The 24,792-nt window shown below is 32.5% G+C and overlaps 1 protein-coding gene across 15 annotated transcripts in view; it reads left to right on the top strand.

The window, feature by feature from the left end:
* Window positions 1-4: 4 nt before the first annotated feature.
* LOC129803415 (coiled-coil domain-containing protein CG32809) overlaps window positions 5-24,792 on the top strand; it is a 207,679-nt gene continuing 182,891 nt past the window's right edge. For all 15 annotated transcript variants that reach the window (XM_055849941.1, XM_055849950.1, XM_055849948.1 and 12 more), the window contains exon 1: window positions 5-233. The gene's annotated coding sequence lies outside the window, so the exon portion shown is untranslated. The remainder of the gene's footprint in view (window positions 234-24,792) is intronic.

Raw genomic sequence — 24,792 nt, 5'->3', positions numbered from 1 at the left:
TGGAAGTTTTTGGTCAAAAGAAATAAAAAACGTAAACACTTGTTGCATAAACAACGCTTCGCGCGGCTTGTTCGTATTTGTGGTGTTTTAATGGTGAAATAATATGTTAATTGTGATAAAAACTCAATAAACAATTGATTAATCATCTAAGTAACCTTTTCAATGTGTTTTTTGTTCCTGTACCCCAACGCAAAGCAGCTTTTTTTCGTGTGAAAATTCCAACAGTAACAATGGTGAGTGGACTCTCTCGTTCATAATTTCTCGAAAGAAAAACTTGTTTTGGCTTCATAAAAGGTCAAGAATTATTTGAGAGGAGTTCTCTCACAGGGAAATCCATAAATTAAAATTTCCGTGAAAATGCACATTCCTTAAGAAGGTTTCTCTCTGTGTGAAATTTGAGATGTTCCAAATGGTGGCAACTGTTGCGCTTCCGGATTGCTATTTCAGCCAAATATTTGCCACAATTCCGAGGCAAGCAATTTCTGGCAGTAAAAAAAAGATCAATAGAGCCATCGTAGGGCTTCCGTGAGTTCAATAGAACCCATCTCTCAACGTTCCTCATCGATATTTGATCCCTTTGCACACGATCACTAGAAAACCGTGCTAAAGTCCCAACGTCCCAAGTGACGATGGAGCTCCCAAGTTTATCACTCTCTGCTGCAGATGTTCCTCTTTCATTCTTCATTTTTATCGTCCCCATACCACTCTGCCCTGTCTCTCAGACATGCAAAGAAGCAGGCAAAGAGAGATCTGGAATAATGTATTCATTCGCCACAAAACGGCACAAGAAGTCTCAAATCGGGCAAATGAATTTAAATGAAACGACGAAATGCAGGAGACTGGTGGAGAGATGACACTCAACCATCTGAGAACTTGAACTCTTTTCCTTTTGCCTTTATTATTCCACTTCATTCTCTCTTCCTATTGCATTTCTATAGCCACGATAATCCCTTGGGCGAGATTGTAGTAGATCCCACTTCAAGGGCCAAGCCCTCGAGAACCAGGCATAATAGTAAGAAAATCATTTCAATTTTACTCAGAATTTAACTCTTGAAGAACAATAATCCACACGTAATTCAACATTTACGCCCGTCAAATATTCTAACTTCATCGTATATTCTGATTGGTTAAAGCTTCTTGAAGGCTTTAAATTTCTAGCCAATCAGTGAACTCGATGTGCCTAAAATATTTCACTTGATTAACTCTTTCGCGTCACACTTTTATTCAGCAGATGAATTCATGTAAAATTGAGTTTTTCCTAATGCTTTATGATCAAATATAATAGTTTAGAGAGGAAAAAAAATTTCCAATGCGTGAAAACTCTGAAAAACCCCGGGTCATATATGACCCTATTGTCCTCAAGGGAGCAATAGGGAACAATTTTTTGCCTGAAGTTATTAATTTGGCCAAAACCATGGCAAACTGGATTGTCCTGATGAACACTGTACTCCTGATGTTCAAGGAATCTTCCTAGTAATCCCTTGAACAGTCTCTATCACAATATTTTGAATGGTATTTGGCAAAAATAAACTTATCTACATATTTATTCACACACAATACAATTGCACAATATGAGACGCTTGCAGAATACTCTAAAATATTGCAAAATATGTTATAATTCATCAGATATAAGATGAAATGTCCAGGAGCAAGATGTCCCATCTGTATTTCACAAAGAAAACCAATGTCCCAACTACATTTCGCTATAGGTTTGGGACGAAAACACTGTTACCCTTGTCGACAATAGGGTCATATATGACCGGAAAATTCTACACGCTTTTCTGGAAAATTGAGAGTAGTTTATTATATTAAAATATGCAATTATACAATCTTTGGATATTCTATTTTGTGTTTCTAAAGAACTTTTTGCTGAAAAAAATAAATGAATATAAAAAATTTTGAAAAAGAAAAGTAATTTCACAAAGTTCGAAATTCGTGATTTTTTATCTCAAATATTTTCTTTTCCTGAATATCTGGAGTCTTGAAAAAATTAGCCAAGAATCTTACATTCTTCTATTATGATGTCGTGCACAAACTGATAGATTTCAATTAATGTAAATAGTCAAAAAAATTGTTTTTCCCCGGATCATATATGACCCTAATGACGCGAAAGAGTTAAATATTTAATCCAATATTTAATCAATATCCAGATATTGATAATTGATATTGAAATATAGTGAACTAGTTCTAAAAATAGGTGACTCGTGACTTAGATTCTATATACCTCAAAAGTACTTTCGCATCATTTACCATTTACCGGTTCTCAACCGATTTGAACCGATTCATATATCATTAAAAAGATCCTCCAAAATTGTTTTAATAGTATCGATTTTCGGATAAAAATTAGTAATCGGCTATGAACTGGTTCATTACCGGTTCAGAACCGATTGGAACCGGTTCAGTTTTATAGGAAATTCCAAGACCTTTCCAACGAGCCCAAACATGACCCCATTATCTTGATAAAATAGATGGCAAAGCGCCCAGGCTTTGCAAAATTCTCGAACTCGTGACTTTGATGCTATGTGTTATATCGTAAAAGTACTTTTGCATCATATACCGTTTACCGGTTCTCAACTGATTCATAAATCATGATTCATAAATCACTCAAAAGATCCCACAATAGAGTTATAAGAGTAATAAAATTGATTTTCGGACAAAAATTACTTATCGGTTCATAACCGGTTCACTACAGGTTCACAACCGATTTATAAATCACTTAAAACTTTGCCCATAATGTCTTAAGGACTGCCGCTTTTAATGAAATGCTCGAGACCGAAAGAAGTCCGCAAATTCACTCAAGTGACACAGAAAAATTGCATATCTACAGAAGAGGTCTTTGGAATAAGTTGCGGAAACGCCGTGATGTATGCAAAACATTTTCGGGGCTAATTTTTCATCCTATTTTCATCAGCACCAATGCTTCATAAGAAAAGTATTTCAAAGGACAATGAAAAAATTAACGATATTCTTCTGAAAGTTCACAACTTTGACAATTTATTACTTGAAAACGGCTTAACCGATCTTAATGAAATTCGGGTCAAAGTAGATTTATGACTTAAGCTTTACATAATTATTTTTAGAATTTCCCTTTGACATCTCCATCCGGTAGCTCCCATACAAACTAATCATGTTTTAAAGCCCTTGCACAATACAGGGCAACAAAACGAAAACTTATTTCATTTAATGGCAAATCACAGGTATTTTCGGAGTCCTTGGTGTATCTTGAACATATCACCCGAAGAAACTTATAGTCCATCATGTCAACTTTTTCAGATATCTTAAAATAAGGGTTCTTAAGAAATTGGTAGAACTATTTTTATCAAGCTTGCTTTTTTTTTAAATAACGGCATATCGATATCGTAAGTTATTGATTGGCGCCAAAGAACGTTTTCTAAAAGAGAACTGAACTTAAGGGACGTTTTCCTAAAAGAAACCGTATCCCTATCCCTCCATTTTTCTTGTAATCCAGATTTTCCTCAAATATCCTCCAATATTCTACAATTCCGCTAAAAGTGTTGCCTCGATTGCATTCTTTTATCGTCTTTAGAGAAATATTCTCCTTGAAAAATTAGTTAGGATTGCTGAAGTACATAGGGTTGTAAAGGCTACTAAAGAATTTTAACAAAAGATTCTCAATATAATTAATTAAAATATTTTTTTCTCTGAATTTATTACTCAAAGTATTTAAATAACGGTATTTTTTAGGACCCTGCGATCTTTAGAGGTTTTAACTCTTTTTTCAAGAAGAATATCACTGCATAAGAGACATTTCTCTAGATACTATCCTTTGTTTATGAATTTGAAGATTGGTAAAAGATTTATAAGGGAGATCTGGAAAATTGCAGGGAAAATTAAGAGATAAAAATATGGTTCCAGGATAATTATACGAGGGATTAATACTACTCTCTCTGTAGAGTTCGGCCAGTTAAAACGCTTTTCTTTTTGTTAGAATAAATTGTATTGTTTTGCTTGTTTTTAGTGCTCGAAACCAAAGAGGGAATAGTATACAAAAACCGATTTTTTGGAATCTCACAACGAACTGTAGCTTAAACGCTAACAGATATCAACTTTCGATCTTCGGTGACCCTTAATAAAATAAAATATTATCTCCAGACATTGTTTTCATTTTTCCTCGTATTTCTTTCCTTCCCCCAAAACCATGTTTTTTGGTTTATTTCGAAAACGGATACTACGATTTATTTCATTTTTGAATATGTTTTAGAGGGTTTACAGGTATCTCAGACGAAGATTTTACCCATACATAACTAAGGCCAAAAACATTTTCGACATCTAATTTTCGAAGATCAAAATTTAACTACTCTTAGATCCACTATCCGCTTAAAATATGTAGCATTTTTCACAATTTTGTATGGATTAAAGTTTAAAGGTTAAATTCGTAAAAAAAAATGCAATTTATTAAACATTTAAAAATGTTCAGATTATTTTCTGGTACTTTATGTCCAACTCAAATTGATAGTCAACTGCCTTGAACAAAAACAAATAATTCTTTCAATTATAGAATATGAAAAAAATGCAATTTCTGTATTTGCAATTCATCTGCAGTTTTAGAACGGTTTAACTTTCCGAAATTAAAGTATTTTTATTATTAATTTTTTCAAAAATTCTTTTCAACGAATAAATTAACCGGCTGCATTAGATTGATCAGTATTTTAATAAATAAATATATTCAGCAATGAATCAATAAATAAAAATTAATAATAAACAAATAAACAGGTGTTTTACAATTTAATTTTTTTCTTGATAGCATCACAAAAAATTACACAATTTTTTTTATTATATAATTTATATAATTATACAAAAAAAACCCATCACATAAAATCCAACGGAAAGGGATGGATATTTTGATTTTAAGAAATTTTTCTAATCCAAAAAGTGTGCCGAACGAATAAAGATTACTTTCCGATTTTTGAATAATCGCGTATTCGAATGTGTATCCGGATATTCGGATTTTCGGAAAGATATTATTGAAAACGTAGTAGGCTATCTGAGAAAAATTATTTACAGGGGATTCCGCAATGAGTGACAACGAATGACTTTCATATAAATTGCCTGGTATTGGAAAGTAATTTTAAAAAAATCAGTTTTGAAATGCGCCGAAAATGTTTTGTATACATCACGACATTTCCTTATCTCAGCCCAAAGATATCTCCTACAGGTATGCAATTTTTTTGTGTACTAGGGTCATTTGCGGGCTTTAGGTAGTTGGCAATGTAGATTTTCAAATATTCTGATATTATGATTTTCGGACGTTCGGATTTTCAGATAGGGTAAAGTGGTACAAGTTGGACAGTAGTGGTACAATTTGGACAGGGCTTTTTGTCTTGATAAATTTAGTACTTCATTTTTATTTGTATATTTTTAATGCTTTAGTTTTATAATTTGGTTCCTTGTGCTTAAAAACAAATTTTGTACTGTATTTATCAAGAAAAAAGCCATGTCCAACTTGTACCGGCGAATTGTCCAACTTGTAACACTAATTCCAAATTATATCACTTTACCCTATTCGTATTTTCGGATATTTGGATTTTCGGACTTTGAGATATTCAAATACTAGAATTTTCGGATATTGGAATTTTCATATATTGGACATTCCCGGTTAGTTGGATTTTACTAGGATATTTGGAATGTCCGGAAGTGTAAATTTTCGATTATGCGGTTTTCGGATAATCGGATCATGGGATTTCAGTTAAGCTTAAAAATTTAAAATAAGTATTTTGTGTTAAGATTGGAAATTTCCTGTTCTGAGTTAAAAATTAATATCTTTTTATTGATAAAGGTTCAGTTTAAAATTTTCAGTATTGGAGGATTAAAAAAGTGATCTGTTTGACCAGTTTTGCAATTCAGGAAAATTTAAGTTTGTCATCTCCATTTCAGCTTAGCTTCAAGATTTTTCACAGAATTGAAGGGTAGAATTGCAATTGTTTGAAAAAATCCAATTAATATCCATCCAAATAGAACAATTTTTAATTTAAGTCATGTGGAAAAATTGGGTCATTGGCTTGTTAGGTGAGACTGGGAAAGGGAATAGAAAAAGAAACTGATGAGGAAATGATGTTTTGTTTATTCAGTTGAAAGAGAGAAAAACAAAACCAAACACAAAAATCTATATTTATTCATATTTTATAGTAAGTTTCAGAAAACTCTCAATGAATGTTTTTCATTTTCACAATTTTATTTTTCTAATCAAAAAGAAAGGTTTTGTGTTTCCATATTCTTTTCATATCTAAATGCGAACAAATTTATTATTTCAATGAATACAATCGGGATAAATGATATTCAATGAATTCCATCAACCGCAATGATTTTTGCATACAGACAGAAGCAGGATAAAAACAATTATTAAGAATGCAGCGTCGGACGATAGAATTTTTAAATAACTAATTAATATTGAATTGCAAAATTCTGGTATCTTAATAAGAATTATTACGTAAGATATAGTGCCTCAAGTCGACCGGTTCCTCAATTCGACCGGTAGAGTTATTTAATCAATTTATTTATATTTGCACTAGGGTAAATCTCCTAATTCAAAACCATTTTCAGACGCTTTAACTTTGACAGAAGATTCAACACATTAAGTTCATATTTTTTCTGAAGAAAATTACATAAATTTGCTCCTTGACTCTTCTAGAATGTTACTGTTTAGTGAAAATTCTTTAGATATAATTTGAAAACTTCTTAAATACAAGAAAAATATACGAGTGCAAAATGTTTCTATTGGAAACAAATTAATCTAAATGGAGACAAGGGAAAGGTTCTAATTGGAGACAAACAGTGTAAGTGAAACCACGACGAAAGGCTTCCAAAACCTTGTTGAGTTGCTCCTAAGTGCAGGATTTGTTCTTATTCCTGGTCTTTTTCCTTTCCCATCTAAAATAATAAGAAAATTTCTCAAGAAAAAATCATATTTCCGGGGTTTCTTATTGAAGCATTTGCAGACACTTCAGAAAAACCCTTTTGTTCACGAAATAGGTAATTATTTCATTTGAAAACTTCACGTACCATTAACAATAAAGATTAGCACTTAATTTAACTAAAATTAGCCAGAAATATGATATAAATGTTAAACAAAACGAATAAACAATAGTCACTTTAGGGTGGAATCACCACTTCTCGCCAGTGCCCCACTTTTCGCCACTTATTTTAAAATTGCAATTTTTCCATTATTTGTGAAATAAATTGACCGTAAAATTATTTGTAATTCTACTGCTGTTACTTATAGAGTCGAAAAACACTAATTTTTTGTTTTGAATTTAAATGTTTGAGCATTTTTAGAGGAATATTTGAAGCAAGTACATCGAATCCAATATTTCTCATCAAATATAGTAAGTGTCATGAAACTTTCATCGAACAAAATTTAATTTTTGAGTAAATAATTTGTCTATTGAACATTTAATTACATTCGCCGAATACATAAAATTTGTATTTAGTTAGTTAATATTTCATTTTACATTATTTTTATGTAAAAATGAGCCATGGCGGAAAGTGGTAATATTCTAAAATTGATTCACCACCTGTCGCCATTGCTTTTCAATAGGCGACGCTAACTTCACTTCATAGATTCTCAGTTGTCAAATCTACTTTGTTTACTTTCTGCAATAGTCTAATAATTTGATTTCTTAAATAAAAGTGAAGAAAAATCATTTATTATGAGTAATAATAAGGTGATTATATGGAAAAAGAAATGCTGAATATAGTCTTTGCATAATATTGCCTAAAATAATCGAGTTTGAACCTTTTCAACTGGATGGCGAGAAGTGGTTACAGAACTGGCGAAAAGTGGTAAAAAGTGGCGACGAAGTGGTTATTTTTATATTGTTAATAAAAATCACTTTTTTATGTACTACCGCGTTAAATTGTAGGACTTTTGTTTTGACGAATCTAGAGCCAATATATCTAAGTAGCTTTGTGTCAAATTTGAGTTATCTGATAATAAGGGGTTAAAATTTATAATACAATTAATTTCACTTTTTCCTAAAAGTGGCGATAAGTGGTTACTCCACCCTATTATGTTTTTCATTGGAAAACATGGTCGATCTATGAAAAACTCAATTGCGAAAAGGTACACTTTTAATTTTTCTGAGAAAATTACAAACTAAAATTTGTAAATATGAATGGATTTTCGCTTTATTTGGAGCAAAATTAACTAAATAATGAAACTGAGGTTTAGAAAATATGTAATTTATAGTAATTTAGTACTGTATTTATCATGAAAACAGTGATGTTTCCATTTAGAGTACCGAAAAATTTCCATTTGTAGCAGGTTTTGAATTAGCTTAATTTACCCTATTTGTTTTCGAAAAGTGCATTTTATTATTATTTAATTTGTTCCCTTATTTATGGAATTTGGTTTTCATAAAACACTATGAGAATCTCATATGCTAATTTCCATATATCTCACATCATATGTTTTTTTTTAACAAATTATATCTTGTTTTTATGTGTTATTATGGCATTAATCATCAATAGTTCTTCGTGTGAGTTTATACAAGTTTTAATTTCATACTATAAAGTTTATACTGAATGTCGTAGACCATCTTAAGTTGAGGATGAAGCCCCATCGGGTGTTAAAAATATAATTCTACATTAGCTTGCATGTTTCTAGTGGTTCTGTAAGTGCTTGGGACGTTGAGGAAATAATGGCGCGAAAGTGCATTGACTGTCTTCATGTGAGCTCTTTAAAGAATTGAAGAACTTCTACTATATGGTCTTCTCTTCATTTTCTTCTATGGTTCGGCTTTTATGTATGTTGTTTTTTTTTTTAATTCTCTTTGTGATTGAACCATTCAACATTGAATTCTTTCACTGAAGAAGAGTCACAACTAAGCCAATAATATATGGTGTGAATATGGGGAAAAGATAGTGCTAAATAGAAGTCTATCCACTTTTTTTTTTGCTATTATTGTGATTCATTGGAAAAGGTTATCGGTACAGTGATAAAAAGGTATTTGAAAACTAGTAAAATGCAATTAACTACATTGCACAAGACAGATAATTTATCAGAGCACCATTCGACAAGTTTATATTGATGATTTTCTTTGAGAACATAAATATTACTTCTGAGGTGCATTAAGACCGGTTTCTTCGACTTTTGTCAACGAAAATCCCCAACATCGTGTTTATGTCCGGTGGATACAAAAAAAAACTGAACCACCACGAACCATAATTGCACCATGGTGAGCAAAAGATTAAAAAAAAAAGCAGCAAAAAGGCAGCAACTTTAGTCATTTGCCGTTATTCAATTAACATCTTTCCATACACTGCAATTTACAACACCCAAAAACGCGCTCAATTTAATCTTTAAGTTCAATTTCTATGCGTCTATTCCGAATCTTTTAGTCTATCATTGCGATATACAGTGAAATACCAAATAGTTAGAAAAAAAAGATATTGAAAGGGGGACTCTATCGAATAGATTTACAAAAGTAGAGCGAACGAAATGGGTGGAGAAGAAAACAAACCAATTAGCATCTTTGATTAAATTTGAATGGTTGTGCATGAGATTTGTGAAATAAGAATTGAAATTAACATCGAATTGAGACAAGCATTTTGCACTAAGTCATCTTCTGTGTATTCTTGTGACGAAATTTCGTCGCATCATCGTGATAATATACAGTTGTAAGTGTGACACTGTAAAAAATTGGAATTTTTACAAAGAGATCTTTGTTAAAAATACAAATGTTGGTAAAAGGGATCATGAAAGTTCTTTTTTTCTTTTTAAACTTTTAATATTAATTTGAGTAAATTTAACAAAAGTTTCTTGGTTGTGTTTTAATAGGGTGGAGTAACCACTTATCGCCACTTTTAGGAAAAAGTGAAATAAACTGTATTATAACTTTCGACCCCATATTATCAGATAACTCAAATTTGACACAAAGTTACTTAGATATATTGGCTCTAGATTCGTCAAAACATTAGCCCTACAATTTAACGCGGTAGTACCTAAAAAACTGATTTTTACTAAGAATGCAAAAATAACCACTTCGTCGCCACTTTTTACCACTTTTCGCCAGTTCTGTAACCACTTCACGCCACCCACTTGGAAAGGTTCAAACTCGATTATTTTGGGCAATATTATGCAAAGACTACATTCAGCATTTCTTTTTCCATATGATCACCTTATTATTACTCATAATAAATGATTTTTCTTCACTTTTATTTGATAAATCAAATTATTAAATTATCGCAGAAAGTAAACAAAGCAGATTTGACAACTGAGAATTTATGAAGTGAAGTTAGTGTCTCCTATTGAAAAGCAATATGGCGACAGGTGGTGAATCAATTTTAGAATATTACCACTTTCCGCAATTTCTCATTTTTACATAAAAATAATATAAAAGAAAACATTAACTAACTAAATACAAATTTTATGTATTCGCTGAATGTCATTGATTGTTCAATAGACAAATTATTTATTCAAAATTGTAAATTTTGTTCGATAAAAGTATCATGGCACTTACTATATTTGATAAGAAATATTTGATTCGATGCACTTGCTTAGAATATTTACCTAAAAAATGTTCAAACATTTAAATTCAAAACAAAAAGTAGTGTTTTTCGACTCTATAAGTAACAGCAGTAGAGTTACAAATAATTTTAAGGCTAATTTATTTCACAAATAATGGAAAAATTGCGATTTAAATTTTAGTGGTGAAAAGTGGGGCACTGGCGAGAATTTGGTGATTCCACCCTATGTCTCTTAACCCTTGGTAATCACTATAATACCTCATTTTTGTAGCTTTCCTCAGATGTAACGTTGGTGCAGATTTCGCGTACTAAGTCCTTAATTATGTCGAGTGCCTTAATCTTATCATTCACAGATCTTGAAAAATTCAAAGGTCTATTTGAAAAGCCAGAAAAAGAGACATTTTTACTTCTTTTGATATTTTTTCAAGTTGGCTGAAATCTGTTCGAATTTCGAAGTGCTCAAGTGTCAAAATGTGTTGGTCTTCACTTTGTTGTGAGGAAAAACACAAAGGAACGACATTAATTGTTCCTGTCCTATTATTTAATCACTCCATAATCACTGAGTAACTCTTTTACAAGCTTTTTAGTGCAATATTTCATAAATTCTCCTCACCTTGTTCGAAAATTTAGTATGAAAATTCGAAATTGAATTTGAATTCTTCGAACATCAACGACTTTTTGTGGAAATAGAGTTCTATTTACCTTTTGTCCGAGACACTATTAGAGAATCAAAATCTACTTGTGTTTGCACCCAATGAGATCAACATCCTTAACAGATAAGTCTCTAATTTGAGAGTAGTCAGTAGAAAAATCAGTTTTTCGTAGTCTTGGGAAATTTGCTTCATTGTTGAGTTCTTCTAAAGCCTCCCTGTAGGTCTTCTTTTGTTTTACCATTATTTCCTTAATTTTATATTGGCGACAATTGCCAGAACTTACAGAATATGGAATATTCATGATCAAGAGTCTCATTTTTGGTTCATATTTGGCATTACTTTTAATTTTTCTTGCATATTTTTTTTTAAAATATCCATAGCTGAGGCAATTGGAACAAAAAGTAGGTTTTTTGGAAGAAAAAGCGCACTTTAAATCATTAAAAGTTTCACTTCCTTCGGTAGTGTAGCATCAGAAAAAAATTTTGATCTTTTTTGTGGGTGATACTATTTTTCCTTTTTTTTTGTTTCATCCTATTTAGAGATTCTCTCAATTTTAATGATTGCCTCATCAGCTTCCAGTGAGTCAAAAATTACTTCATCAGATTGTTCTATTGACACATGATCGATTATTCGGAATTTCTGGGGAGTGTCCGCAAAATTTCTGCAGAATTTTTTCAGAATTTCTGCAAAATTTCTGAGGAATTGCCGTAGAATTTCTGTTGAATTTCTGTGGAATTTCCGCAAAATTAAAGAATTTCCCACTTTTAGTAGGGTTTCATCACGAATAAAAGATGCAAATATTAAATAGTAAAAACAAAAAATAAATAAATAGTAGCAAAGATCTGTAAATCAGTAGAACAATATAGTCAGTATGGTCCAGTAGGGGAAAGTGCTCTTCCTTCGAACGTTCATGCCTTCGAATAATGTGAATTTCTTTTGTTTTTCGTAAGAGATTTTCACAAAATTATCACGGAATTATCAACAAATGATGATAGTCTAACTAATATTTAATATAAATGTGTAAGTCTCTTAAAGGAAATTCACATTATTCGAAGCAGAGGGGTGACTGAAAAATGCGACCGGTTTTAGTGTAATTTTTTCCCTGTTTTCGTACACATTTCACGAGATATCTCCAAACCTACGTAGATTGCCAATTTAGGGTTTTCGGTTGCCTCTTCGTTATTAAATTGGCTTTTATCTTGTATCAGTATTTTTTGCTAATTCATTCTACAATGACAGAAAACAGTTTATAAACTCAAAAGTTTTTTTTGGCTCGCTAGAAACATAAGGGAAACATAGGAAATGTCATGCCCCTGATTTGAAGGCATGAACGTTCGAAGGTAGAATACCTTCCCCTACATAAATAAAATTTGGAGGTTTGATAAAATATAGGGATCTGATACTTGGGCACCAGGGAACTCACCCAAATCTGGCCCTAAGGCCTAATATTTGTTTTTTTTTGTATAAAAAAAAAAACGGATAATAAAGAATAAAGGAAAAGATCTTTATCGTTTTGATCGGGGCGTGGCTTATTTTCTTATGGGTAGGGCCTTTACATCTCTTACTGTATTAAAATTACAATAGTGGCAGTTCACTAAAAGCCAAGTTTATTTGTCGTATTGTTTATAATTGAAGTGAGATAGATAAAATCATAGGCATAAATTACACAAATTACAAATTTTTATAATACCTTTTTCTGAATCTTGAGAACAAGGTGGTAATTGAATTGTATTCTTCTTATTTGTTCAGGAATACTACCAAATTCTTACTAAACGTTTTTAAGGTTTCCAAAAGGAATATTCGTGTTAGTTTTTCGAGTTGATTAAAGGTTGGTTGTTTTGTTTATTCTTCTGCCCATTTAAGCTTCACCAGTATTAGGGGACGAGCGGTTAGAGACAGCAATTTGGAAGTCTTCTTCAAACTTCTTGGTAATTAATATTCGCATCATTATCACGGTCTTAATTTTCCTCTATCCTTCGCTTTTCCCTAACAAATGTGTTTTTATTTCGAAAATATGGACTCTATTCGAATGACATTTCTTTTGTATATGACAGTGACCTGGAAGCATTTCTGCAAACTCTTTCTCAAGGTCAAATGCAAGTGAGCTTTAGTTAGTGTATTTCTCAATCGATTTGGATAAGTATGGGCTTATTTGAAAGGTCTTCGAATTCCGAACAACTCTATACAGATTACTCAGCGGAATATGGTTGAATCGATAATTTTTTTTATCGAAATTGTATTATATTCTATGCGATTTTATAAAAACTATGAAGTGATCTAATAATCGGTTCAATTGGGTTATGAACCGGTCGCTTTAAAAAATAATAACGAAATAAAAAAGAACTTTGAGTTAAGCTTTCATTTGTGTGAGCATGATTCGAAATAAACGAAATTTGTTTAGAAAAAGAATTTACAAGACTTATATAGTCATTCAAATAAGACTCAATAATAAGAATTATTCTTAAAGAATTGAGACATTCTTTATTTTGGTTGAAATCTGGCGGTAAGATTTTCAATTAAAATTTCTGTAAAATTTAGAATCGAGCTACATTTCGTAATGGTTATTGACCTAATGAACAATGTTCTGGAACATTTAATAATTGATTGTAAATATTGTTAGTTTATTTGCGTCTTAAATTTGTTTCTTGTTTGGGGGATTATAGGCAATGGGGCTATATAATCTTAGTCAGTGAGTATGTGTTGTTTTCAATGAAACATATTGTTACGTTTTCAATTAAAAAAAAGAAGTCAAGAATTCTAAAAGTTCTGTAAGATTCTTTTGTTGTGTGGGACGGTCGGTACTTTGAAATAATTCTAATGATGTTTAATGTCAATCCCATATCATTGTACAAAGTTTTGTTTCATCTTGGACAAATGCTAAAATAACCCACATGAAACAATCGTTTAAAGATTCTTTAGTGACACAACTTAAGAAATGAAATATGTGTATAAACACTTGAAAAAGCTTCTTGTGGAAGAGAGACTCGGACAGAGAGAATTAATTCAATTTTGACACAAGGAATAAGCATAAAATAAGAGTAACTGGAAAGAAATCATTTCACACAGTACTTAATTGCAAATTCGTGCTTGAAGCGTTACAAAAAGTCGATTCCATAACCATAAACGGACACAAAGTGACTCATATTTCGCACTTCAGCATGGGGATGGTTCTGTTGAGGCTGAAAGAGGGAGAAGAGAATGGATATTGAATTAACATTTATTCGTTCATGAACTTCTCTTTCGTTTCTTACAGAAAGAAAATTTTGTGTTTAGGTTCCCAAACACTCATTTAAATACAAATTTATTTGATGTGTCTCGACAGCGATTTGCGTTTATAAACAAAGAATGTCTCTCCATATCGATTTGCACAAGTTAATAGACTTTTATGTATAAATCACTGTTAAATATTGAAAGATTTTTTTTCTGAATTTTATAATTTTTTGCTAAAAAAAATAGAATTTGTTTTTCTTTCATCAATTCTGAAAATTACAGATCAAATTAGGGTAAGTGTACCAAATTTCGGCCAGCTTGCAATTCCGGTCACGTTTTTTGTTCCTCGAATTGTCTTGAATTTTTATAGTTTTTGCAAACTATATATTATACAATGCAAAAAATAACAAAAAAAAGTCGTTTGGGCAAACGAAATGATGTGAAAAAGACATTTGAAGAATTCCGTAAGGGCAAGGAACTATGAGAATGAAGGTGGCCAAAGTATACCACCAAAGCTATGTCTACATTTTTATTCATTTTAAAATGTGTTAAGAATGATTTTAGAGAAAATAAAGACGATAAACTATATTTACAAGATTCCAAGAAGCACTCTTTAAGAAGAATTAAAAAAAATCGACTTGTATTAAAAATATTACATTTCATACATAAAACTTTGACGCTTGCATGTAACTATGCCGAAATTTGGCATACTTACCCTACACCAATCTCAAAATATTAACAAAAAAAAAAGAATCACGCTACTATCGATTCTTATCACTCATATGACAAATATAACTAATAACTATGTAATTAACACATTTCAAAACTTATGATTGATTAATCATAATATTTTTACTGATAATAATTAGACGAAGAATTTGATCTCAATATTTTTTGCAAAAGGTGAAAGGCGATTACATAAATAAGAGATATTTGATGATTAAAAAATAAAGGGTTTATTATTCAATTTCTTAAAATAGAGAAAAAAAAGTTTATTAATAAACTTCGTGATTTAAACAATATGAATGGAAAGATTTAAGGGAGAGCCTGAATTTGGAGTACAAAAATTAATAATTTTCCCAATTTCTTTTAGAGAAAGAAACAATTAAAATTCTTTTGGTATATGTGCATATTCATACCGATCCAGACCACAATCCCGTTAGTCAAAATCCCGAATACCAAAATCTCGAAAAGTCAAAATACCGAAAAGCTAAAATCTCAAAGGCCGAAATCCCGAATGGGTCAAAATTCCAAACTCCAAAATCTCAAGAAGTCAAAACCTCCCCGAAAAGTCAAAAAAAAAAACTGAAAGCTAAAACCACCAAAGCCAAAATCTCGAAAATCAAAATTCCGAAAAACCAAAATCTCAAATGCCGAAATCTCCAAAACAAAATCCTGAACGCCGAAATCTTGAAAACCAACATCCTGAACGCCTCAACCCCGAAAGCTAAAAATCCGAATGTACAAAATTCTGAAAGAGACGAAATTATACGGAGTTTAATGTGTAGAATAATTTCTCAAAATACAGTAAATTTCCCTTTGCTTCCTGCAAGTGCAGGTGCATTAATTTTTATTTCTACTACATTTTTTGGGGGTAAAATTTTGACTTGAACATGCTGTAAAAAATTTAAAAAATAAGGGTGTCAACAATTGTTTTGATGCAAGTAGAAGAGAATTTTATCCTGAAGAGAACAAGCATTTATTCGTCTCAATTTGGTTAATAAGATTTTTTTCTTATCTATTATTATGTTTTCCGTCAGTTCGATAAAATCGTAAAACAAACGCTTTAAAATTTTGGATGTTTACCCGAGCTGTTGCAAATCTTCTTGGCTCTTCTTTGCTTTTGTCTCTGTGGGTCCTGAAAGCCGAAATCCCGAAAGCCAAAATCCCGAACGCCAAAATCCCGAAAGCAAAAATTCCGAACGCCTAAATCCCGAAAAGGCCAAAATCCCGAATTCTTAAAAGTGTCATAGCTACTCCCACGATTGCACCCGCGCTTGGTGGAGGCAAAGGGAAATCTTCTTTGTCTTGGGAAATTATTCTAAACATTTTCCTCCACATAATTTTATCTCTTTCAGGATTTTGAACATTCGGGATTTTGGCTTTCGAGATTTTGGCTTTCGGAATTTTGGCCTTTTCGGGATTTTGGCGTTCGGGATTTTGGCTTTCATGATTCTGGCTTTCGGGATTTTGGCGTTCGGGATTTTGGCTTTCATGATTCTGGCTTACAGGATTTTGGCGTTCGGGATTTTGGCTTTCGAGATTTTGGCTTTCGGGATTTTGGCTTTCGGGATTTTGGCTGCCACCGGTCTCTGTATCTCCGAAAATACTTAGAATCGATTTTGATTTTTTGGTATATTCTGTGATAGCTTTTATCTATATCAATTTAAGTAAAATCGAAGCAGTTTTTAACTTTAAAAAATCTATTATGGGTATCAGATAAAATTCTATATGAATTTTAAGTATTGGCTCGGATATGTGCGTTTCAAAAACTCATTTGGAGTTTTCTATTGTGTTATAAATTAAATAGTGACGAAGTTAATAGAGTGGATGGCTCTTTCATGAATTCAGGGAATCAATGATGGGGTCTTTAGTGCTTCTAATCGAGAATGGAGATATTACAGGAGAAGGCGTTAACCCCTCAAGAGCCAATTGAGGAGTGTATGTGTATGCTTCATGGGTTTTGTAATCTTGGGCAAAATCTCTGTTCAGTGCGTTCAATGTTAAATTCAATGGTGGTTTGCCCATTAATGCTGAAGATTGATGGATTTTCGGGTCACTAAATGGACTTCTACGCAGTGTCTTTAATTTCAATTGCAATACGAGAAAGGAAGAAATACTTTCTCAATTTTTCTGCATCGTTTTTCCAATTAAAGCCAATTAACACATTATGCCCATTATGCCTTCTAAAGTCCTTAAATCCAGCATGATGGAAAACAGAGATTGCCTTATGTGGTATATAGAAATGCGGAATTTAATTTTGAGAAGTGGGAAAAAATTATGAGAAATTCTCTTATTAATATATTTTGTCGGTATATTATGGTTTATCTCTGAGGTCAAAATGTTGATATAATTCTTAATTAAATCAAAACAGTGATTCACAGAACTGTAAGTAGAACGATTTTTTGTACTTTCAATTGCAAAACATTCATTTTTCTGTGTGGCTGATAGACTGAGTATCGTATCATATTTTTTTGAGAAGGTTTTGCCTGCATAGTGCATATACATATAGGGTGCATGGGGTCGTGTGCGTTTCGTGAGAGGGTACCATCTGTTTCGATTGAAATGCATCATCCCCTAAAATGCAGCACAGACACATGGATGACGTATTTTCATTTTCCGCCACTCTCACTCAGAAGGATTCCATTTCTCTTTGTGTTTAGCTATCCCATCTTTCTCTCTATTTTCAATACCCCAATTTTTACTGCTCTGCATCTGGTTTTGATATTTTTGAAAGATTTAACTCACCAGAAAATATGCCACTAATTTTTCGTGTATTGCATTCTAAAAGCTTCTATTTGGACATATTAGAATCATTAGGATCAATTAATTAAATCTACCCAAATCTACCAGGATATAATATTTTCACTATTTTTTGTTTGTTTAAAGGGGTGATAATGCGTCATAATTTTTCATAATCTTTATCTCAATAGAAAAAGCGTACTACACTACTTGATACTCGGGAGATCCAAGTCGCTATCTCTAATCGTTTGCTACTTTTGGTTCTCACTCGATTGCCAGACAGACAAATAGAGTGCCAGAAATAGTTTATTATCATAAAACACTACCTGAATACGCGTATAATTCTTTTATTCGTCTCTGCAATAACTGATTTTATGTTTAACCTGCAAGGGTGCGTCATCATCGATAAACCACTAAACCTTAGTTTCAACGAGGGCTTATCTAAAAGGGTCTTCGGACTAGAGGTTTAGCCCTGTTCCTAAAGGTTTCCCTGTTCTCGAAACTTAGATCACTTGTTCTTAGTAATGTAATTCTAAGTTATATTTTTTTTCCAAAAAATTTGATTGATAAGAATTTAGAGCAGTTAAGCCATATGGCTAAGTCTTCAGTCTGAAGCCCGTATAAGGGCCTTGATAGACCTGAGGATTACCCAAGAGACGGCTTAGCTTAATTATATTAGAAATAATGGTTAAACTACATTTCCATCATTTCCCACTAAGTCGTCTCTCGGCTTAAGTCGTAAGTGTGTCTAGGGCATAAGTCTCCAAATTTCAAACACCCGATCTTTTCAAACTATGACTTAAGCTCTAAGTCTCAGTCGTAAGTCTCTAGTCTGAAGTCCGTATAAGACAAGAGTATACTGAAACTTACTAGGCGGGTATTTAAGGATCTCAAATTTGAATTGCATTCGTCCGCGGTCATGTCTACATTTTTTTAAATAATGCATTTTCAGTTTTTTTTATGTTTTCTAAAATTCTAAAATGTGTATCTCCGGTTCTAATTATTCGGTTCCAATTATCTTGAGCCGAGATTATGCATAAAAGAGTTGTAGAGGATGAAATTATGCGTTAATATCATATACATAGTTCGAGAAATATGACGTCATGTCGTTTAAGTGTTTTTCTGTCTGTTAACCGGTCTCTAAAGGCCATAAGGTAAGAGTTGTTAACATAGACAACTTATGTATGGGAGGCGCGGTCAATGTATTCCAATTACCCTGTGGCTCGTGACCCTCGTGGGCTGTATACGATAGTTCTCAATAACACAATTTTATGAAATATACTCCCTTATTACCCTATTAACGGTGATTTTTTGTTGGTATAGTATTTATACAATATAATTATCATATTATCATTAAGAAATAGATCATTCAAAGTTGTAGATAAAGCTATCTTTGACATTTTATGAGAAAACTGGACAATGTACGCTGTTTTTTAAAATATTGATATTGAAAAATCTTTAATAAAAGTATTGAAATTGAAACTAATGGGATAATAAAGCAAGAAAACTACTGAAATATAGGGTAAAGGTTCATAATTTCGGACAGTCTGCTTATAAGCATCGATGTTCCAAGTTCCAGGCATTTATCACAAAAGCTAAAACTTCCCGAAATTTCGAGGAAAAACATCTGTCCAAAATAAGGACTATCACCTTATTGGTGAATCTCCTAGAAAATTTCCCATTTTTCACATGAAAAACGTTATTCTCAAGGCAAATCTCATTTTAGATCAAATGTACAAATCACAATTAATGTGAATCAACGCAATATTCAATGCATATTTAATATCACTGAGGAAAAATTCTCAGTACTTCACCACAACTAAATAAACACGAAGTTCTGTCATATTTCTCGTAAGCAATTGTTCACACTGAATTTTCAACAAAGGAATTTTAACTTAAATCATATTCAAAATTTGACGTTTTAGTGTTAAAATCTTCCGAAAAGAACAAATATTGAGATAGAATTCATTATTCATCGAATATTGGAATAAAAATCTATAATTTTAATAAATTTTCTTTTTAGTGTCCAATTTTACCCTCATAGTGTTCAAATTTAGAAACTGTCCAATGTTATGTGCCTTTCCCCTATTTGAAAATCTGAAGTGAGATACTAATGGGTCCGGCACACCTTTTAAATCATGAAATTTTCGTGAAGTCCAGATTCGCATTCCTTTTTTTTTCAAACCCTGCATACGTCTATCTCACTCTTTCGCACTCTTCTTCTTATTTTAAACATCACAACAAATATAATTTTGCTGAATCGAATTTGGAGTGCGAAAGAATGAGAGACATTTGTAAAACGTGTGAGAAAGAAGGGGATGTGAATTTTGATTTCATGAAATTTTCCTGATCTAAAAGTTGTGTCGATCCTATAAAGATGTTAAATTCGATTTTCATTTAAAAGATGTCCTAAAAATAGATAGTCCTGGCAGAGAAGAGGTGGTATAGGGGGAAGTGGGGCACCTTTGAAAGTGGGGCACCTTTAAAAGTGGGGCAGCTTTGAAATTGGGATTTTTCACTTATTTTTAAATAAAATTGGGCCTTATCGTGATATAATTTAGCTGCACAAACAGATTGAGAAGCTAAATTACAATAATGATATTGCTCAGTTCCACTTAAACTTCAAAGGTGCCCCACTTTCAAAAGTTCCCCACTTCCCCCTAGAGTGGTAAAGATTAAGTTGAACATTATTAATTGTCTATTATTGACTGTTAACCATTTAAGGAAGATAGAAACACCGATCGCTAAAAAACGTTCCTACGCCCTTGTGAAGCTATATGATTTGCTCTAATAAGTCGAAAAAAATGGTTTTTTCTGACTCCTATTTTTTGACCCTCTCCTCCTTAAAGGATTAACCTGAGAACAGCAATACGTTACGCAATCAAACGACAGTTTTTTTCAAAGCTTCAGATTTTCAAATGCACACCAAAATATGACACCTTTTTGGAAGGGGGAAGATAAGTTTGATAATTGAAATAAGTAAACTAAGTAGGGGAAAGTACCCTTCTTTCGAACGTTCATGCCTTCGAATAATGTGAATTTTCTTTTAGTTTTCTTAACTCTTTCGCGTCTTTAGGGTAATGTCATGACTCGGGGAAAAAAGTTTTTTTTGGGTATTTACATTAATTGAAATCTATCTGTTCGTGCACGACATCATAATAGAAGGATGTAAGATTCTTGGCTCATTTTCTCAAGACTCCAGTTAGATTTCAATTAATGTAAATAGCCAAAAAGAAACTTTTTTCCCCGGGTCATATATGACCCTAAAGACGCGAAAGAGTTAAGAGACATATGGGGAAACTGGGGCACCACCAAACACGGGGTACCACCAAACACTAATTTTTATTTCTAAACTACTTGGACTATCTCGATCATTCCTTCAGTGGACAAGCATCCCTATAGTGCCTATAAATCCCTATCGGTCTTATCCTCTGATATCCAATATCCAATTAAAAAATCGCAGTGTTTGGTGGTGCCCCAGTTTTCCCTACACATTTCTATTAAATATTAGTCATCTTATTATCAATCATTGATAATTATGTGATAATCCTGCGTAAGTTCCTTATGAAAAAAGTAAAAGAAATTCACATTATTCTAAGGCATGAACGTTCAAAGGGACAGTACTTTCCTCTACGTTTGTATAACTCAAAATCGATGGATTGCATTATCTTTCTCTTTTAGCTCGTACAGGTTAATTTACCTTTTGTTACTTATTATTATACATAGTCAAACGTGCGGTTTTAAAAATGTACGTGTGGTACAAATTTAATTCGATTATGTATAATATGATGGTAAATTATCCATGATATTATTAAATTTATAATGCGTGTAAAATTGAAAATTAACCATGAATTCCGTGTTACATTGCTCATTTTAAACAATATTGGATTGTAGTATAAAATTTTTGGGTTTTGATTCTTTCAATACCGCAAGGTTGTGTTTATTTTTATAGACACTTTTTTTCTTGTCAACATAACTTCCTCTTTTACGCGCGGTCTTGAGGTGAAGATGACTTTTTCTGTTCGGGTTAATGAAAAACTATAAATGTAAACAAATATTTACAAAAAAACCTACAATGTAAAAAATGCTTTTTGATGAACTTTTCATCTTAATATGTTCAATTTCAATTAACGACCACTTGGTAAAATGGTTGAATAAATATTTATTTTTATATTAGAATTTACATAAACATTAGTCAGGCTGTTAGGCATGAAAGTACACAGCCTAAAGTGGAAAGAAGTGAATGTACCGATGGAAGGTAAAAAAAAAGTTTATTGAATTTTCGAACGTTTTTCTACCAAATTCTTCTGATGTGGTTGGATAAATTATGTAATTTACACTGCAGAAGAAATGTGCAAAGCGCAATGTGTTTCAATAGTGAAAGTGAAAATTGTAATTTAATAGGAGGAAATAATGTTGGTCAGTGTACATTACAATTGTGAGCGCAGTATTTCTTTGAACAAATGTGGAACGATTTCTGGTGTTTGTGGTGTGGGTGCTAAATTGGTGCTGTCTTATCGTAACTTTTTTGCATTGTCAACCAAAGTAATTTGAAACATGTGACACATAATTAAACACGTAAATTAGTTGGAAAATTGCTTGTCTCCTGAAACCACTTCTTTCATTTCAATTTTTCTCACTCAGCACTGCGCTAAAAGGTGATAAAGGCATTTGCTTTAAAATGTGATGCTTTGTGAAGATTTCACTGATATTGTGAGTGAATTTGGTAACCTTGTCAGATTATTATAATTTTTTTGTTAATAAATTGAACACTCAATTGAATAAGATTTTGCAAAAAAACTATCTTTAGCAGTTGTGTATTGAATTTTTATATTACGTCACATGGGTCAGCAATTGTCGTATTTTCCTCATCCCCTACAAGAATTGCTGATTTAGGTGACAGTTACGACAATTGCTTATTCAAGCGACAAATAGCTTCTCAAAAATTTCCTTTTCAATTTTTTATGCTTGCAGAACATATATTTCAAGAAATAAAAATATCTTATTTTTAGAAAAATATATCAAATTGTTTCAATTTTAAATTTATATTAAAAAAAATTAAACATGAGAGGCATGTGAGGGTGGTTCAATGTATAAGCGCCTTAACTTTCCAAAGTATTCTAACTCGTGATTTCTGGTTTCTGTATGTCCTAAAACTTGGTTTGTACTTTAATTGTTTTGATGAATAACACTATATCGCGATCTAAACTATTCAACAAGTATTTTGCAGATGTCATTTCATTCCATTACGTTGACTTTATGTTTTTGTATTGACGGATTAGAGGAGACCGGATCAGAATTAGTCAGGGTTATACAGTGAGGTGTTACAATTTTCCTTAGAAAGCATATTGGGCAATTAGCACTTTCTTTACTCATTGAAGTATTTGTCAGTCTGATTCATATACATGTTTTCTATAAGTTATAGGCAAAGAAAAATTTCATTTATTGGCTATTTCTGCCATGGTCTTCCTTACTTCAAACTCTTAAATTTTTTTTTTTGACCAGTCGTTTATTGCAATCTGTTACATAAAAAATTAACATTCAGCAATTATATTTATACATTTTGAATTTAAAAAAAAAGGCTTTTTGGCTTTGGTCTTGAAAGGAAGCAAGCCCAATGGCTTGTCCTAAAGAAAATGTGCTTAACTTGTGCAGATGTCATTACATACAGACAAAAATTTGTTAAATATCACAGTTGCGGTAAGCGCATGCGCTTTAATCTAGTGGAACCAAGTCCATTTAGAAGAACAAAAATAGCAAAGAGCAATGGGGCCAAGACACTGCCCTGAGGAACACCTGCGGAAATTGGATGGAGATATGTATCAGCTTCGCGATGTGACACATCGTCGGTTGCGTCTACCTCTGTCGTATCTGCATTCGGAGCAACTGCAATACAGACGTCCCCTCTTGCGTGAAATGCTGATACAAAAGAAATGCAGATACGACAGAGGTAGACGCAACCGACGACATAGAAGGTTCGGTCCGTTAAGTAGGAACCTATAATATTGGCCAGCTGCTTTGGCAAGATTGCCTGTATCTTCCAGATCAGACCTCTATGCCACACCCTGTCGAAGGCCTGTCTGACGTGAAGAAGGACCGAGGTACAGAATCTTTGAGACTCCATAGTTTCACTTATTTGCCCGACCACTCTGTGTATCTGCTCAGTAGTAGCGTGTCCACCACGAAAGCCGAATTGAAAATCTGGTATGATACGTTGCTCCTCTACGAGAGGTCTAACTCTATTTAGAAGAAGTTTTTCCAAAGTTCTGGCCAAAAATGGTAGTAGACATATTGGTCTATAGGAGGACACTTCCTCAGGCCTTTTACCGGGTTTAGGAAACATAATGATTTTTCCCACTTTGAAGTGCACAGGAAATTATTCAAGACTTAATATGGCATTGAAGACATTCCTAATAAGCCTAACACCATTTGATGGGAGCTCTCTTAGAATTCGGGCGGTAACTAAGTCGAATCCGGGAGCTTTTCTTGGATTCATTTGAAGTATAGTGTCTTGAGCTTCATTAGCAGTGGACTTTGGAACTTTCCTCTCTCGGAAAGCCATATCACACGGAACAGGATCATCTCCCAATTCATCTGCATAGTCAGAAGCTGTCCACGGTTGGAACGTTTTTACCAAGTGCTCCGCAAAGACATTTGCTTTATCCTCATCGCTTCGACTCCAGGAGCCATCCTGTCTCTGCAGGGGAGGAATCTGAGTGATTGGTCTTTTGATGGATTTAGTTGCTTTCCATAGGCTATAGTCTGAAGCTTGATTAGAAGACAATTGTGAAGTGTATTCCTCGAAATTAGCATTATTGACCTCTTTTAGTAACTGCTTCAATTCTTTAATTGCTTTATTGAAATTAAGCATTTAAATTAATATTCTTAATATTTCTAAATTAATATTATTTTTCTATCTTTTCTTAAACTTGCAAACTTATCTCAAACTATTAATAATATTAATTCTATACGATCCTTTTTA

This window comes from Phlebotomus papatasi, chromosome 2 (genome assembly GCF_024763615.1).
Source record: "Phlebotomus papatasi isolate M1 chromosome 2, Ppap_2.1, whole genome shotgun sequence".
Taxonomy (NCBI): domain Eukaryota; kingdom Metazoa; phylum Arthropoda; class Insecta; order Diptera; family Psychodidae; genus Phlebotomus; species Phlebotomus papatasi.
The sequence above is the reverse complement of the archived record's forward strand: the minus strand, read 5'-3'. Positions and strand labels throughout refer to the sequence as shown.